General features: G+C 39.4%; 1 long non-coding RNA gene across 1 annotated transcript in view; it reads left to right on the top strand.

The window, feature by feature from the left end:
* The window catches only part of LOC148187441 (uncharacterized), a 118,698-nt gene that overhangs the window by 77,370 nt on the left and 27,563 nt on the right, over positions 1 to 13,765 (top strand). The window contains exon 2 of the long non-coding RNA XR_015778757.1: positions 8,439 to 8,532. This is a non-coding gene — a long non-coding RNA (uncharacterized LOC148187441). The remainder of the gene's footprint in view (positions 1 to 8,438; positions 8,533 to 13,765) is intronic.

The raw sequence follows: 13,765 nt of genomic DNA, 5'->3' as shown, positions 1-13,765 counted from the left end.
CATGTTCCCTCCTTTTCAGACACACCCATCTTCATCAAAATGATCAACTTTACCCATCTCCTGTTTTCTTCTGTGGGGAATTCATGATATCAGATTTATTCATATATTACAGTTTCTTTAGTGTACTTTATTTTTCCAACAGAATGGTGGCGCTCAAGCCTGTCTTTAAGCCCTCTCAGCCTGCCAGCAATGGTTGGGTCAAGCCCGCGACCCCTGACCCCTCACTGTTAAATTAACTCTGCCCCCAGTTGGGTGTTGTGCCAAATGTCAGGAGCGGCCTCTAATCCTGTCTCGCTGTCTCGTTGGCCACTCAGCACCAGACTACCTTTCCTGTCCAGACCAATCTACCTACATACCAACCTCAGCTCAACTCTGCTGCAGGCTCTCCTGCGTGAAGGAAGGACCACCTACAGTACTTACTGAATACAGGGTTGTCCAACTGGGATTTTTTATTTATATATATCGCACCAGCAAAATGATGCAGCAGAAGAGTTTTAGTTTTGAGCTGAAACTTTTGACCGTCAAAGTGGGTTAAAAATGGAATTGCAAAATTCTGCCGCAGGGATGGAAAAGTGCTGAGGGGAGGTGAAACTAGACACTGTCAAGACAGCTCTGTATGTGTGTGTGTGTGTGTGTGTGTGTGTGTGTGTGTGTGTGTGTGTGTGTGTGTTTCACCTCTGTCTTTCCTGAGCCCTGGGGTCTTTACTGAGGTCTGGTCAAAGAGAAGGAGAGCCCCATGGCTATATCTGTCACAGAGCACAACAGGTCGACTTTAACTTCCCCCTGAAAACTTTGCGCAGTAGAACTCAGTTTGATAGTTAGGTGTAACCGAGAAAAACTTAGAAAAGCATTGTCAAATAATTTAAAATTACAAAGAATAGACCAAATTATCGTGACATCATGCTAACAACTACAGTAGTTTCCAGGAAGAAAACTAGCAATTTATTTGACTTATGGAGATATCTGACATCTGCAAACTTGTTTTTGTTGTCATTTTTAGTTAGAACTGTAACATTAAAAAAAAATACATATATAGTATACCTGTGAAACCTGGGCAAATTGGCTTGATTTCATATTAAAATTATGGAAAGAGAATAATGGGCAACGAAAGAAGAAGATACCCAAATATTAGTAATAGATAAATAAAATGTACAAGAAAGTTACCTGAAAATTAGTTAAAAAAAGAAAGAAATAGCTAAAAAAAAAACAAAACAGAAAAACAAGGCAAACAAGACTTGATAAAGTGCTCATAGTAATTCCATAACATAATTTTAGATATGTAATTATATGATTATAAATATACTTTTTTTCTGTTTCTCTTCCCTAGCTTTTCAAAAAAAAATTTATTTATTTTTTTTTCCAAATTGTTGAACATTTCTTACCAGGTTAATCATTGACTTTTTCCCTCTATGTTTTTGAAAGAAATCACACAAATGTGCGGTTCACTACTTGAGAAAGATGCCTGAAAACAGTACAAGAAAAATAATGACCTCCAGATTTTAAAAGGTTAAAACTGGTGGTCTGACCTATCTGATGATTCTGCTGTTAGTTTATGAACTATGTGTCTTTGCTAGCATCTTTGATTAATCAAATATACCCTTACAAAGCTAAATGATGTCCTGCTTTGGACAGGGGCCTGAGCAAAATGTATTTCAGTTACTCAAAAATGTCCCATTTAAAACAACACAATATCAGTACAAGTGTAGGCAATATTTTGAATATTTTTACCACTTTACCTCACACGCTAACTGATTGAGACAGCAGTAGACCAGCAATTCTTGTGTTCTAAAAATCTATTTGTCTGTAGAGTCTGCGACTTTGAATGAATGACTTTCGAGAGAAAAGACTGTCTGACGGCAAAGTAAAGCAGAAAAAATCTTATAAATATAGTGTTCACTTAAACTGATATTGACTTTTTTTTTAAAGTGGCAGAAAACTAACAAATTGAGACAGCGTTTGCTGAGCACCGTTTGATTTCACAGACATGACGAAGGGGTTTTCTAACTGAAAGTTATTGTAAACAAACATTGTGATTCCTTTCATATGAATCCCGAGGAATACCACTGTTACAATCTCACGTGTGTCGCTGTTGTGATATACCTTTTGCCATATTGATTGTGGCTTGAGCAGGAGATAATTTCCTCCCAACAGATCAATCCAAACCAGTTCCACAGACCTATGCGACCTCTCCATGCCACAGTCCTGGAGCAGTGGCTTTGTCTGACAGCACAGCTAATTTGATTTGAGTCAAATGTGGGGCTCAATCACTGCCTATTAGCTTAGATTTAATTAACCCAAATCATGTTATTGTATTTGATGACAAAGAGGTTTGTAAGCGGGAACCTCATTGTCAGATCATTGTTCTGTTGTCTCATTCAGCTCAGTCAAAAGGTTGACAAAGACGACCAGCTGCTAATGTGGACTACAGAGGGAAACAAAGGTCTTACATTATTGTTAATGGAGGACGGCTACTGGATACCTGGACAGAGAGCGTGTGTATGGACCACAGGCACAAAATAAAGAGCTTGGTTTTATTTTAGAGTTCCCCTTTACTGCAAATTATTCAGAGAAATAAGGAACCGTGAATTTAAGATGAATGGAAATTGATGTCAACATAGAATAAGAAAAGAAAAACTCTTTGTTGGCGCACATCATTCCTTTTTTTAGTATCTTGACTTCACTCACACTAATGATGCTGCACTAAGGAGTAGGACAATATATATATTTAGCATTTAAGCAGTTTAAGTGGTCTTGCTGGCTTGTCACAGAAATGTCATATATATTTGAGATCAAGTTTCTGTTGCAAGTCAAATTAGCAAGAAAAAAAAAAGAAGCCTGACACGCAAAGAATGAAAAGTGCAAATCAATCACCTTCAAAGAAAATGACATAAATACCATTAAATTCCATAAGATCTTATTTTACCTCACTCTGCTCTTAATGCCTTTCTCTCATCTGGAGTGACATGATATTTTTTCCCTGTGACACCCGCTGTAATTGACAAAGCCCGGCTGCACTTTGCCAAAGCGTATTGAGCCGCTATCTGGTTTGAAGAATACAAATTCATCCTGAATCTGAAGGTGCTCAACAAAACTGCTGCCAATTATCTGAAGCGCTGTAAATGATAACTCTGTGGCCACTCGAGCATGAAACAAGGAGATGAAGATGAATCTTACTCTTCCCCATCATTTCATCCCATTTAATTGACAAGCTCTCACTTTGCTGTTAAATTTAGAAGATTACAAATATGAGCTGAATCTCGAGCACCCAATCCACCCGCTCTAATCACATGCAGAACCGGTCCCAAATTAATCTACATATTTTAATAAGGTGCCAGTAGCAGGGAAGGTGTGTGCAGACATTTAACGGATTATCATCCGCCGTCCCCCGAGTTCAGAAATTGAATAAATATCTTTCATATAAATACATGGGAACCTCGGCTGATATTGAGGAGCTTTTCTCTTTCCAACTCGCTCATATTCTCTCTCCCTCTTTTTCCCCTCTCACAGACGAACATGTGGACTCGGCTTTCAGAAGCTTTCACTTCACTTGTGGTCCATAGTCTTATACTTGGGCCGATTAACAGTCCAAGCACTTATTGAACAAAGACGATGTAATTTCCCCAGCACTGCTAATACCAACAGCTCCTGGGTTTCTTACTTGCAATGTAATCTTTATGAGCACAGGAGCGAAATATGATGGCTTTATTGAGAATTAAACCTGCTTTGGAGATGAGGAAGCCTTTGAGTATAAAAATGGCCATGTGTAAAACACTATTATAACTTGCAGTTTTAAAAGTTAATAGGCAAACTAAAAGATTATTGGGTTGACTCATGCCAGTGTGGAGCACTGTACAGGAAATACCACAAGCAGAAGCAACAGCCTGATTAAGCTGAATCCAATGAGTCAAGACCACAGCGTGTGACTGCTCTGAGCATTTTTCACAGATTAGCTGCAAATGTATTTTGTACTTCTTTAGTATAGTGCAAGCATATACAGAATATTACCAGCCTTTGCCACCCTACTTTTGTGGACATGTGCTACTGTCAACAAATTCAAAAGTCAGTCTTTAAACTTTTTTCAAGTTTCCTACAAATGCCTGCAAATAAAGACGACTGGCACGACTGCCAAAACATCTTGATTGTCCACCGGTGGCTGGCTGCATTTAAGGTCATAAACCCAGCCCCCTGCGTGTTAATGAATGGGAGAAGGGCCAAACTAAAAAAAAACTGCATGTCAATACATTTTAATTTTAGGTAGTTCTTATTACCATGATGTGTTTTTAAATTTTCATTTATTCTCTTAAGTTTGTAATTAGCTATTTGGTGCTATAAAAAGAGGGAGTTGTCTATAGGTGTGCTAGCAATCAATGGCGCTGCTTATGATCGGGTCGAATTAGTTTATTGATACTACAGCTACACTTATTTATCACAACTTTGCAAAATCTGGCTCCATATGTGCAAGATGGCAGCCCCCGTATGTGGGATATTTTGGCTTTTTTTTGTATAGTTTGAACTAGCGTAAAGGCTCTGTCCATCACTATATACAATCATGGTTTCCTACCCTGTATGCAGCTCTCAGCCCCAAGTTGAATGAATCCTAATGAAGACTTACATCTTCAAAAATGGGTCAAAAATATATGCTTTTACTTTGAAAAAAACACGAAATAGTTTCTTGGAACAGCAGGGCACTGTAGCAGTGGCAAACGTGACTCAAACAGGAGTAAATAGTGCATTTATTGGGAACTTTTTCACTTGCGGATCAAAACACATTTCAAAAAGTTGTGGGTGTTTGTGGTCGCAAGATAGATTGACTCAAAATAAACTAGTGTCAACCAGGTCTCACTCCCAACTCTTCAACTGACGATGCTTAGTCAGTGGTGAGATACTGACACAACAACGCACCCCCTCGCAGTGGTATGAAATGCACTGGGTGGCGGCCTTCTTTGACAACTGGAGCAACTGTCATGTTATAAAGAGCTAGAGAGTCTGGACCAAACAAACTCTGGACTTACACCCAGAGACAACGGTTTGCAAAAGTGAACTGAGTTGTTTTAATAACAATGCAGCGTGCTGTTGATTGTAGCATATTACTTTAGTGACGTGTCACGTGATATTATATTAGGTGGGTAACAAACGTTCATAGTTTAAACCAAACCATGATGGTTTTTTTCTAAATATAACAACTTTTGTTGCCGAAACATAAGAAGTAAATCTAAAAACTGGTAGTTTGTTTTTACCTACAACATAACTTTACCATACCATATGTATTTAACAAGCAGAAACAGTACATTTCCTATGCAAATGCGAATTTATTTTGAAAAGACATAATGCATATAAAGAACTTAAATTGACATGCCACCTCTGAGCGTCAAAAATTTAAACTGGAGGGGTACCTTGTGCATTATAGTTAGGAATGAAAACTGTTGACTGTGTGGCTACTTATGTGCTTTTAAATGTTGTTTTTTTGTTGTTGTTTTTTTTACAACACTGAAGGTGTGTAGCAAGGGAATAAGCTTTTTTGGTTTTTGTATTGTCGTCAGAATTGTTGACAATAAGAAAAATCTAGAATATCACCAGACATATCTCTCAATTAGCAATTGACTATACAGATATGTTGACCTTTGTAGGTCACGTGTCCATATTGTCATTACATGTTTTTATTGCACTCTGCTTTAATCTCCACGTTTAACCAACACAAAAACATGTACTCCAAACACCAACCCTGAACCTGCAGCTTAACCTGCTATCCACCCTCTTAAACATACCTATTTTCCTTGAGAAACACTGAAAATTACAAGCTTCCTCATTCACTGCAAATAAACCGCTGATGGGAGTCCTTAAGTGGCAGTACAAAGAGTTATAAATTGTTTTTTTTTTCACCTTTTCACAATGCCAGGAGGAATATAGCTCCATTACACTCTTGAGGGTCACTTTTAGTGTCTGAAGGTAGTGCTTACACAGACTTTACAACGTGTATCATTATAGCTCGCCATATAAGGAAGCAGCTGGGATGAGAAAGGGAAAGAAAGAGGAGGTCACAGAGGCTGTCAGTTTCAGAGGGAAAGGGACGACCAAAGATCAGCACTCAATTATCACCACTTAACTGAAGTGAATCTTCCTTCTTATTCGTGCCACCTGTTTGTGAAATCAGCTATTTGAACCTTTAGCACATCATACAGTAGCCTAATGCGTTCTCTGTGTTTTCTGTCAGCTAGCTCTTCCTTTAAAGTTCTCTTTTGTGGAGACATTTTAAACCCAAACTATCACACAAAACTCACAAATATCACACCCAACCAAACACATATTTGTCCTCAATCAGTGATAGACGTATCTCAGTACCAAGACAAAACGGTGATAAACCACCACCGCGACAGTGATTTGTCATTTAGAAGTGATTCGTCTGGTGCTGTCCCATCTCCTGGCTGAGTAAGACATCACATGTCAGCGGTGATTGACAGTTCCCAGTTCTGTCAGTTAGCTGCGGGGGAGCTGCAGGGAAAGATAAGGACATCTATCTGTGTAGTCCCCAATGGCAGGTTGGGGTCACGTGAAGGTCCCCTCCAACCATGATGATATCTGTATCTGGTAGGCCTGGGTTTACTCCGCTATAACACCTGTCCTCAGCCAACCTTTCAACCCTACCCAACCCCTGCCTTTTATCTGGGTCAATGCGTATGATCAGTTATAGATAGAGTAAACATCCTAAAGTGAAGCACATTTGAAACTGCAGAACATTGGTAGATTAGTGTTTAATTCAGAATACATTTTAAGGTATTATTATGTTGTGCAAAAGCTCAAGTTCTAAAAATCTAGAATAAATCTGAATCTGTAAAATCTGTAAAATCAAACCATTTAGCTCCTGCACAATTATTGAGAGGCAAACATAAAAATTAGAGACAAACCATTTTAAAAATGAAGATTTCTCATTAAATAAGTGCTGGCTGATGGATCAGATACACGCTGACTTAAACATGGACTCTTGTTCACTACATTTAGTCATGTCATTTGGTGTAAGACCAGCTTAACATGTTTTTTTGTGCATGTTACTGTGTGAAGTCTGAAGTGTTGCATTCATTTCTATTCTTTGTCGGTTGTTGTGATGCAGGGTATTAGACACTAAAACCACACTATAAATGTTAAAGAAACTTCCTTGAAGTTTCTTTAAGGTATTAAAGGTGCACTGCAATCATTTCACATATGAATTTCACTATATTTGTCATGAGGAGGAGTACTACACAGCCTGTGGAATCAGTTATATGTCTTCTGTGGCTATGGAAAGAGCTTTCAAAATGAAATGTACCGGGCTGCAATTGATGTACTGGTCTGCACCAGACTGCACAATACCATAAGTGTGTTAGCAGACTTAAGTACCCCTTACTTTTATCTCTTCAAATCTCCTTATTTGGCTTTATACAAAAGCAAATGCAGAATCAGACATTGCAGGGGGTACCAGAGGAGGAGGGGCATGCCCGGCGCCACTTAACCTTAAAGTACCTTGTATTTAAATCCCTCGACATATGTAGTCTGGCCATAAGATCTGTGTCAGAGTTTGTTTAAATGTGTTTAACCAAATAGCTCTTTCGTAATGTGATTAGCTCAGCATTACCATGTTGACTGTTACAGTAAAGAGGTTTTGCATGCCCCGCGCAGTACTGTATGCTACGTAGTTCCACGTGGAGCCATCTGAGGTCAAATGACTGTACCGAAGCATTGATGGGCTTAGAGAAAAAACAGGGTAAATGCTTAAACAGGAAGACATTTTAATTACAGTACAGGTTTCACTGCCCATCTGTCACAATATCAAGAAAATCCTGTTTAATGGGCTGATGGAGGTTGTGTGCGGCATGTTTGACTTGTTTGTCTCTTAACAGGAAGGCTCTTTGAGGTCAACCAGGGTACTTTAGTGAACTGAAATGAACTGTTCTTATGTAGCACAGGTAGTAAGAGTCACTGGACCGCGGCTTCAACATGGGGTTGTAGGATATGATGTCTTTTAAAGATTAATTTGTGAAAAAGAATTTAAAGACATAACTTTTCATCATCAACATTCAGCATCAACATGTCTAATAATGACTAGAACCATGTTTTATATTTTGTTGGGCTGTGTACTTCAATTAGTCCAAAAGTTACCAACAATGTTCAAACACAGAGAAATCCTTAATTTTAATCAAGGACATGGTTGTGTCATTTGTGGTTTTCTGCCAGAAGCTGTCATAAATTTACTTTTTTATCACGTTGTAAGACCTATTTCTCCTAGATTGTGGTCATTTTTGACTTTATATTTTAACAGTATAAAGATTTTTAATCATCAGACACCTGGAAGCTCAGAAAAGGTTTGCAGCAGCTCGGCTTTAGCCCCTGTCATGCTGAACAGCATTGGAGAAACACTGATTTCTAAGGTTAAATTGCTTTAACCTTTTTTTTCTTTCTTTTTTCAGTATTCATTTTGGAGAGGAAGGGACCTCTGTGGATAATTCAGCTCCCAGGAAAAACCTCCAAGACGTCTGGATCTGAAGTTATCAGAGAAAAAAGGTGAGCACACATTAGCAGGAGCTGGACTAGCAACCCCCGCTGCAATGAGCCAAACACCATCAGATGAACACTGACTGATAATCTGGCACTGCTTTATTCAGTGTTGTTAGTGGTTTAAATCACCAGGTCAATTTGTTTTGGAGAGGAAGAGATCTCTGCAGATAATTCAGCTCCTTGTAAAAACCTATCGAGCATCTGGATTTGAAGTTATCAGAGAAGAAAGGCCTGCACACATTAGCAGGGGAACAGCTAGCATCCCCTCTGTAACAAGCTGAACAGCGAACAGCAAAACTCTCTGTCTGCCAAAAAGCTTCTTCCCCATAGGCCACTGTTGTAAAAGAGACGTATGTAAAACTGTTGAGAGGACACCTCAAGCTGCAAACAAGGTTAATTAGCAATCTTTCTGTTATGGATTTTTGATTCATGGAGGTTTATTATTTGTGAAACCTTCCTGGAGTTAAGAAGAGTAAGTAAAAAAGTAGAAAAGTAAGCTGTGTGGAAAGTCACGGGCAGGGTCAGTGGGAAAATACTACTTGGCATATGTAATAGGCCGCATAACACAGAAGTAAACCCAGAAGCTAAAAACTTTTTTTGGTGTATGCACTGGTTGAGCACCTCCATTGAAGTGAATAGGCACCAGCTTAGCATCTGGTATCTAGGTATTAATATAAATCTATGATTTAAGATTAAAACTTGTAGATGTGATTCTCATATTTCTGCGGGAAAAAGGATAAAAACGGACTGATCAGGATTGATGCAAGAAACTAAAAGCAGCAAATCCATAAATGACCTTGTCTGTGAAAGAGAAAAATGCAAATAGCAACGGGAAATGACAGAGTGGAACAACAGGACATTTAAAGAAGAAACGAGACAGAAAGAGTCAGGGGGGGAGTAAAGGGTAAGAGAGAAAGCCTTGCTTATTATCTCAATCATCGAGCGGAATAATAGGACAACAAAAAGCCTGAGTGTGCCCAAACCTACCAGCCAGCCTGTCTGCCAGTCGGGCCTGATGTGGTTAAAAAGAGTTTGGCTAATCGACTAAGCTCTCGCCGTCCCCACCCCAGTGACCCAGAACAGCCATCTTCCTCTTCCCGCGAGACCCCTACAGAGCAAACACTGCAGGGACATTAAACACTCATACACATTTTTAACCATTATCCTAAATGGCAAGGACTGTTCTTTTCTCCTTCCATAAGGTTTGAGCCATTGAATAAACTCAAATGATAATCCATCAATTTATTTCTACTTAGGTTGGTGAATGATGGCGCAATATCAGTCCTGGAAGGAGCATTAGGGAGTACAGATAAGTTCATGAAAAATTGACATCATTTGTTTCAGTAGAGACCTGGATTTTCTTTTTAAACCTTTTGCAAAAAGAAAAAAAATCCTAAATATAGTCTGCCAGCTACATCTTCACCCTGCTTGTCCATTATTTTCTTGCTGCCCCATTTCACCCGCCCACTAAACACTCACACATGGTCATGTGGCAGTAACATGGGCAGCATGCCAGACCCATTGTTACTGTAAATACTCAGGGGCTAGTGTTTCCCCAGAGGAATATCATTTGAATTGTAGCTATATCTTAACCACCTGTAACATGTGAACTAAGTTTGATCCCTTGAACATTTCCTGTCCCAGTAGAAAACATAAGGCTTGGTGGTGAAAGGAGGGTAAAATCCCCGTGTGTGAATTTCCTTTAATTACAATAACATTTGCAGTTAATTATGTACAAAGTATTTTAACAGTGCAGGTTGCCTGACCCGCTGTGTCCTGAACTATTTGAGGATAAGCAACAAAATAGAATAGCAAATGACAACAGAAAGAACTGAATCAGTTATAGTGTTACAAAATAAAAGTAAAACAAATGTAAATACCAAGTAAGAAAGCAGTCACAGTATTACTATACCAAATTTTTTAGACAAAATAGAATAAACTCCAATTTTGGACACTCTGATTTTTATTTTCTCATGCACATTTTGAAGTAATTATATTTTACTTGAGTATTTTCATTTTACAATACTTATATTCTTATAATCCTCTGCAATTGTGTTGGAAGTACTGTTCTTTTTACTTCACTACATTTGTTTGTCAGCTACATTACATATTAAGATTTTACACACACAGATTAACCTAACCAAAAAATAGCTTCACTTTCATCAGCAAACATTAAAATGTTGCTCAGACATTAAAGCAATGGTAATAATAATAAAATAATCTGATATATAATACAGGCTGTTTTCATCCACTGTTCATACGCAATGCAAACATTTTTTTAATGTATATTCCACATAATTATGAGCCAGTAATTGGGGTATAATCCATGAATTTGGGAAGACTACAATCATGTGAACAATTCAGGACCTTGTGAAATCAAACCAACTTTGAGTACTTTAAAGGTACGTTGTCACTGTCCCCCCCCTGGCTGAGCCAGTGGCTAGCAGCCAACAGCGCTAACAGTTTGTGTTGCCAACAGCGCTAACAACGGCAACAATGCTGACAAAGCTAACAGTATTACCCTAGAGAGGAACAGGATGGTGGCCACTAAGCAGTTGCATTTACCCCATGGGTCAGACCAGTATTATCAGCTGTAACTGCTGTATGAGCGTATTGCACAGAGGCAGCTTTTACCTAGCGAGCTGAATGCAGACACAGGCACTCACCTGCACCCACAAGTCATTAGGCGGGTTTTCATCACAGATTTGTGCAAAAATTAAGCAATATTTTCAAATTGCAAGATGACTGCGTTTACACTGAGTGACGTTATGTGACTTCTCCTCTCGCGATAACAATTCCAAGAAGCATGGCGATGGATGTTCAAAACAACGGCTAGTTTATTTCCGTTGCAGCACACCGCACTAGCCATCATTTCCAGTCAAAGGCAACATAGGCGTGTTATGCGAGTGATAATGAAAAGGCAAGCCCCTTATACGTGGGAGCGGCCATGTATGAGGGATTTCTAGGAGGTGATAGTCCATGATTTCACAGAGTAATTGTGGATTAAAAACTTCCAGATAATCTGCTCAACTTTTGAGTTATGCAATGCAATACCATCTCTTGTAGCGCCTGCTGCATCATGCCTGAGGGAGCCAGCTCCTACCGATAAGTGCATAGCCATTAAGTTTTGCGAGTTTTTTAAAAAATGACGTGTTTCATTAGGTGTAATATACAGTATATTCGCAGTTTGCACAATTTGAGGGTTAATGGAAACCTGCGTACTCTCTGGTCAGGACACCATTACTCTACTGTATCTATATATAACAGATACATGTTTGCTGCTATATTACTGCTCTTAATGTTGTTTTTTTAAGCTATTAAAAATTGACTTTGCGCATTTTGGTGAGAAAAACCTGCAAAACTTTTAGGTGCCTTTAAGTAAAACTTCTTCCACCACTGGCTGCACATCAGGTGAAACGGTTTTCTCTTTCCAAGTGTTGCCAACTTAAAACGTCAACCAGGCAGCTAAGAAAACAATGGGCCAATTTCGTCAGATGCTACTCAAGTTCCCCTATTGGCTCAACGGAGGGAGCAAGTTGGCGGGCTGACTTCCTTTGTGTGGGTGTGTAAGAGTGTGTGTGCACATGCAAGTTTGTAATCGCGAGGTGATTGTTAATTTACATCCGTTCATTGCCATCTCCTGGTTTTAATTCTGCCATTAGAGCATTAAAGGCGCCGCTGGCAGAGGCCCCATTACTCTGTTACTGGGGGATGTTGGAATGAAACAGTGTTATTATATAAATACCATTGCACTTTTGACTCCAGGAAGCTACTTCCTGAGGTGTAACCCTTAGTCATTCAGAGACCTGATTTACAGTAACTAGCCAGGGGTGGACGTGCTTCTCTAACACTTTATTTCACCCCTCTGCGCTCCTTCCCTCCTCGCTCTCCTTCTCCTTCCCACCCTTCACAGACACCCAGGTTTCTCATCTAATTTTAGGACTGGAAATCTCACTCTTTGACATGTCCTGGGGTTGATTTTCACCTCGACCACCGGCACAGCTGTCCGTCCATGTGACGTCCAGAGGCGAGATGTTCTGCTTTATTAAAAAGTGTGAATACAAAAAAAAGGAGAGTGGGAAGGGGAGTGAAACACGCACACATAAAACGAGGTACAATGGCAGAGACTGTTAACATACATCTGTCCAATTTGTACATGCAGAGACACAGACTCGCACTAGCTGGGGCCTAGGTGTGTTTGTTTGAATTATAACTGGCCATCATGCATGTTGTGTAGTGTACAAATCCATAGAAGAAAGGGCTGCTGTTGTGGATCTATTCATCTGACAAACTTCTCAGGCAATTTGAGGTAAAAGACAATAACAATTTACATGACACAGAGAGAGAGGGGAGGAAAAAAAGATGCAAACTCCCTGCCAATCAAACTTGCTTTTGTGTACACCACAGCAGATAAAAAAGAACCTGACTTTGGAATCAAAAGATTAAAACAAAAGCTCCCTTGTCGAGTGTCTGTAATAGCACCAACTCTCTGGCTACTGATTATATAGAAAACAACCGCAATTACATTTCTGAGCTCACAAGAGAGAGGCGAAGAGGCAAAACCAGGCCCAGGAGAGATGATTAATAATTAAATTTTTTATTCAAACACAGCCAATGCGCTGACAGCCACACCGTCTCACTGGTTCCCTCATCAGCCAAATGCAAAGCATGGCCACCAGGAGAAGGGGGAAAAAAAATAAAGTGTCTGTTTTTCTGGCACAAAAAAACACATAGGCGTCCCACTCCTTTTTCTTCTTGTCTCACATTTGATGAGAGAGCAACAGTGGCGTTTTAATTTAAATGTGAAAATCCCAGTTCTCTGAAAGAGAATGATGCTATTTCCCCCCTAGTGAGTCTGTGGAGAAATCCTCGGCTCCCCTGTGCCTCCGTAACTCCTAATTTATTTCAAGAGTGTGTGTGATTAGAAAAACCCTCCTAAATTACTGTATCGCACAAAATGGTATAATTAAATTAATATTGGATGTAATAATTACTTTGTGGATTCTCATTTTTCATACACACAGCTGCTTTGTTGCCTGAACCATTAGCATTTGTCTGCAGCAATTAACAAAGGCTCTAATGAGATTTCTGCATATGTGTGTATGTGAGCATGACTTTACGGGGGCCTTGTTTGAGTGTGTGCGCGTGTGTGAATGCTTATGCATGCAGATTTGACTGCGTAGTGTGGGTTAGCAGGCGTGTAGCCCGCAAATATATAACAGCTCTGCATTTCCTGACA

This window comes from Plectropomus leopardus, chromosome 14 (genome assembly GCF_026936395.1).
Source record: "Plectropomus leopardus strain MGB_pleo_1.0 chromosome 14, ASM2693639v1, whole genome shotgun sequence".
In the NCBI taxonomy this organism is placed as follows: Eukaryota; Metazoa; Chordata; class Actinopteri; order Perciformes; family Serranidae; genus Plectropomus; species Plectropomus leopardus.
Note: the sequence above shows the minus strand (reverse complement) of the source record. Positions and strands in the feature narration are given on the sequence as shown.